Here is a 6,000-nt window from a genome sequence, read left to right as displayed (position 1 = left end):
TCAACCCAAACCCCATGTAAAAGTAACACCTTCAAAGCCCTTAAATATAGCATCCAAAAACAGCTAAGGAACTCATACTGGTCTTACCTAGAATCAGTCATATTCATGGACGATTCACAACCAGGTAAAAATAAGAAATTCTATTCCTTCATAAAACATAAGAAAACAGAAAATTGTGGTGTAGCACCTCTTAAGCATGAGGGTCTAACATATACTGACCCTGCCACCAAGGCCAATATACTAAATAGGCAATTTGAGTCGGTCTTCTCAAAACCACAACCACCCAGTTTGAAGCAACTCTGCAAAAAAGTTACTATAAACACTTCAGCACCCAACATGCCCATGATCTCCGATACAGAAGAGGGTGTTGATAAAAATCCTGCAGGGGCTCTCTCCAAGCAAAGCCTCTGGCCCAGATGAACTCTCACCAAGAGTTCTAAAAGAGCTACACCACGAGATAGCGCCCATCCTTACAATTATATTTAGGTCATCCCTGGAAATTGGCTGTGTCCCGCCAGATTGGAGAAGTGCAGTTGTCGCCCCTGTTTATAAGAAAGGCCCGAAATCCAAGGCCAGTAACTACAGGCCAATATCTCTCACCTGCATAGCTTCCAAATTATTGGAACACATTCTAGTCTCCAACATCATGACACATTTTGACAATAATGACCTCTTAAGCCAGTACCCAGCATGGCTTCAGATCTAAGCATAGCTGTGAATCACAACTGATCAGCTTTACACAAGAAGTTTACGACAACCTGAGCAAGGTCAACAAACAGATGTAATAGTAATGGATTTTAGTAAAGCATTCGACAAGATTGATCACAATAAATTGATATTTAAACTTAATGAGCTGGGTGTCCACCCTCTGGTATCACAGTGGATAAAGTCATTTCTGAAGGGTCGAACCCAAAGAGTAGTTGTAGACGGCTGCACTTCTGACACCATGCCTGTCCTGTCCGGTGTCCCTCAGGGATCCGTCCTAGGGCCCTGTCTCTTTCTGGCTTACATTAATGACCTACCAGATTCTATTAGAAGTAAGGCAAGACTGTTTTGCAGATGATACCATAGTATACCTTACAGTCAAGTCCTCATCTGATGCCCAAACACTACAAAAAGATTTGTACGCCCTTGAAAAGTGGGAACAGGACTGGTCAATGGAATTCAATCCAGACAAGTGTGAGGTGCTGAGAATTACTCGCAAACGAAACCCTGTAATGTTTCCTTACACCCTGCATGACAAGGAACTGAAATCTACCGATACCGCTAAATACTTAGGTGTTACACTAACTAAAGACTTAAACTGGTCTGAACATATTAATACTATTTCCTCTAAAGCAACAACTCTCTTAAATTCATCAAAAGAAATGTTCAGACAACAAACAAAAAGGTCAAAGAGAAAGCCTATAACACCTATGTCCGTCCACAACTCGAGTATTGCTCATCCATCTGGCACCCCTGGCAAAAGTCCCTCTCATACAAAGTCGAAAAAGTGCAAAGATCAGCTGCACGGTTTATCTTTAACGACTATAACTAACAAGCAGTGTAACCCAGATGATTAACACCCTAAACTGGCAAACTTTAGAACAACGGCGCATACAATCTTCTCTCATCTATTTTTACAAAATCCGAACAAATCATGTATGCGTCGACCATAACCATCTAACTCCGACCAGAAACCTGAACTACCTAATTCCACAGTCCCGTACTCAATACCACATGAATTCCTTCTTCCCCCGTACAATCAGACTATGGAATGGCCTTCCCCAATATGTACAGTCCAGCCCCAGCCTCAACATATTTGCTGAGCGGCTGGCCACTGTACATCTGCAGTAACTTCCTTCACTATGTTTTTTAACTTAGCACCTGTAGTAATTTTTATTCTTTGCACCTAATGAGTTTTCTCATTTTTAACACTGCCCAGACAAGCGCCTTCCAGTCATAATCGTTAATGATTGTTGGAAGTATCATGTAGATGTAGATGTAGATACACATAAGAATGTGTGTATGTAGATGGATCTTGATACTAAGTTGATAGCGAATTTGAAGCGATGTGAGAAGTTTTTCTCCGGATAGGCTGCTTCCAGTAGCTGGAGGGCATAAAAGACCAAAGTTTTTATTTTTATCTTGGCTGGTCATTGCATGTTATCGCTAAATTAGAAAATGGGTCTGCCTCAATGTAATGCTCATTTCATAAACGAGGACGGTATCCGCTCGATTGACAGAAACAACGAGGATGGTACCATGATCTTTTTTTCTACACACTGTCTTCGAAAAAATCGATCTAATTTTACTGTGAATCCAGGTTTTGTGAAATGAAAGTAACGGCTAACACATAGAATGACTGCTTTTCATTTTCCTAACAAAAATTTCCTCATATAATCCGAAATAATACCATCAATCGTGAAAATATATACCATCGCCTTAAAATATCTTCATTTTCGCAGTAAAAACGTATTTTTTTCACAGTTATTCAGATTATATTAGATAGATATTTGACATGGATATAGTTAAGGTATGATCTTACACATTCAATACTAAAACTTTTCAAATCTTCAGTTAAATACGGAATAATAACCTGTTAAAGGTGTGAATTTCCTGTTCACTAACATGTACATAAATCACACGAGGGCGGTATCGCTCACACGAGTAGGTACCCGAATAACCAGTGTGTGTTCGTAGTTCCTGAAGAAAGTCACCCACTGACCTACATTATCTATTTGTTTTTCGCCATTGGTGATGTCACAGCTTTATTACGTCACTATTGTCGCATTTCATTCGTAGTCAGGTACCGGTACCGAATGAGCACAACGTCTCGGTCTAATTCTAAATGTATTAGCGCAATATTGAAGATTCCAGAAATGATGCGACTCAAAAAAATTTATGACGTCATTGACGTCGACGATGACGACGCAAACTTGTATGGTGCTTATGGCAGTGAGTCATTTAATGATGATGCGATGACAACCAACTTATTGAACATTTGCAGTATAAAACTCAACATGATACATATGTGCTTCTCATGTCATGTCAACCCCCATGCTAGACAAACACATTCGTAACACATTTTACCTGTTACGAATGCAAAATCTGTTACAAATGCGATCTGTTACGAATGTGGTCCTACTTAGCTCTATTAATTTTTTAGAAAACAACTAAGTATGTTAGGCTGTTGGTAGTCTGAATGCAAGCATAAGACTCAAAAAAAGTTTAATTAAATAAATTTATTTCAAATGAGTAATTCATTATTGATACCAATTAGTATATACCGGTAACAAAATGCATTTAGTTCGTAATTTCTTGCTTGTCATTATGGCTGAGAAACGTAGTTCTGAATTAGGTAGTTTACCTCCTGCAAAGACAGCAGAAAAATGGAAAATAGACTTTCTTTGGTTGCTTGTGGATTATCAGTCTGGAAGTCTTAAGTGCAAATTTGTAACAAATATAAAAAGAAATAATACACTTGCTGGAGATGGATGTACTGTGTGTGGCACCGTTAAATGTCGCAACACCGGTAAATGTCGCAACCATCGTTAAATGTCGCAATTTTGACGCGAAATGTCCCAACCACAGCTAAATGTCGTAAAATCATCTGCCGCTAAATGTCGCACCTTTAACGTTAAATTTCGCAAAAAAATGCCCACCGTTATATGTCGCAACACCAACGCTAAATGTGGCACTTCCTATTTGACACTATGACATATATATACATGTAACTAAATACGATTTGGTAATGGCGTTGTGTGTTTGTCGGGGTTGGGTATGGATAGGGAACGGGGTGAATGATGACACAGAAATCTAAGATACAAATACCAAGACACTTAATAGAAAATTATTAAATATATTTACATTTTTTGAAGAGATAGAGGGAGGGGGGTTATGTGTGGGGAAGGAGAAAGGAGGATAATGTGGGCAGGGAGAATGAGACTAAGCAAGGCAATTTCGAGAAACTAAAAGTAAAAAAATTCAAAACGCCCGCTCGTACCTGGAATAATGTACAGAGGGACACATAGGATCTTCCTCCGCATTTGAAGCTGTATAGTCGCCTTATTATGACTTTAGATGTAAACCTCCAACAAAGAAATAGACCCCATGACTGATTAATAGAAAACCTTCATTTTCTACAAAACACAGTAACACTGTTTACGTTAACTGGCCGCGGGTATATAGTAAGTGACACGGACAGATTTAACCCAGCGGGCATGCGACGTCGAAACGACGTCGGGTTTAAGTTGTTATTAGGTGGCGACGTCGACAACCAAAATACAACGTCTTCCCGACGTCGAAAGTGCGACATTGGTACGACGTCAGGTTTCGACGTTGTATCGACGTTGAATTTTGGTCGAAGTTGTGATTGTTGCAAGTGGACCTGGTTAACGTTTTACAATAAAATTTAATTATTTTCTTAATTAATAAATTAATCGGAAATGGATAAAAGATGCATCGCAATTTCTCCAGGAACTGCATTCACTAGTTTACCTCCCTTGATAAAGTATGAGTCACCGCTAGGAGACGATTTTTCTGAAGTAAACATTGTACTTTTTTCATCTTTTTCAAATTAGATATTTTTCATGAATTAAACTTAAATGAATCACAGAAACTTTAAAAATATGGAGAAAAAAACTTTTTTTACTTAACGCGCAAAAAACCCACGTGCTATATTCATTTCCGGTTGTAAACAACGAGAAACGAGTCAACAATTATACTTTCTAAATCCAACAAAGTTATCACTAGAGAAATTTGAATCAAAGGAAGTTTCACATAAAAGTCCTGATTTAGAAAACTTCGATATCGACGCTTAATTATAGCTTCTAGAAGAAGACCATTATGAAAAATAGGTTGTTTACACGTTGGAAACCCGACGTTGAATCGACGTCGGGTGTCGACGTTGTTTCGACGTCGGGTTTCGACGTCTAAAAAACACATTTTCAACCAAAACACAACGTCGAATCGACGTCCGTATCCGACGTCGTATCAACGTCGTTACGACGTCGAATGCCCACTGGGAAGTCTCTCGTGTGCATCCCTTTATATGAACTGGCTTAACAAGATCGGTGCAGTTCACATTACTGGCATGTGCATCAAATTGTGATTGAATGTCTTTCAATCTATCGGGGTTCGATCCTTTGGTGGCATTTTAATTTCGCATATATCTTACATGTTCCCATTACAAAAATATATTTTGTAGCAGCTTTTACTGAAATGAAACAGATTGGGCTCGTCTGGGCTAGTTTAGCCTGTATATTTGATGAAAGCCACTCGCTTTTTATAAGCCCGAAGGGACGTATTATTTTGAAGGATTTCGAAGAAACTTGACACAACTATTCAACGTATATTTTATATCTGTTTTTTTTATAGTTTTTATACAGAACATGTCAAATAACATTTCTGTTCACGAGATAAATGTATTTCCTACAGCAAATTAAAATATTTCTTTCGTTTTTCATACTGTGAAGCTTACTGTATAATTTATGTTCATATTTTAATCACTAATGATTACGCCTGTGTTCGGATGTGGCTGAGTTGGACGTTATATCATTTATCAGACTGAAATGAAATAAAAGTGATAATTACGTCAAAGATTCTTAAATTATTGCTAAGCAATGCCTAAGGATCATTCACTCCTGACAGACCGGAAGCTGAAGACGGAATGAACGAATACATTATGACCCGTTATGTAAGTACCCTTGGAAATTAAATTTCCGACTTTCAAATGGTGTTTTTAGCTGACAGCTATCCGTCATCATTTGCCTTCAAAATCGCCGTTCATAAAATCGAACCGAGGCGTGAAGTTGCCAACCTGGATCTGTTCAAGAGATCAAACCTGCATTAGTCCAAATAATAGGACGTTTTACAGCGTGATAACTTTTGACTGTCGCTGTCCCGTAGGGGGATGACAACTAAAAAATATCAGATCATAAAATAAGTCATCCAGATAAGCCAAATGAGTAAGGCTAAACCTGCATATACCTTTTTATTGAAGATTAGATTAGATCATTT

This window comes from Mercenaria mercenaria, unplaced genomic scaffold (genome assembly GCF_021730395.1).
Source record: "Mercenaria mercenaria strain notata unplaced genomic scaffold, MADL_Memer_1 contig_3902, whole genome shotgun sequence".
In the NCBI taxonomy this organism is placed as follows: Eukaryota; Metazoa; Mollusca; class Bivalvia; order Venerida; family Veneridae; genus Mercenaria; species Mercenaria mercenaria.
The sequence above is the reverse complement of the archived record's forward strand: the minus strand, read 5'-3'. Positions refer to the sequence as shown.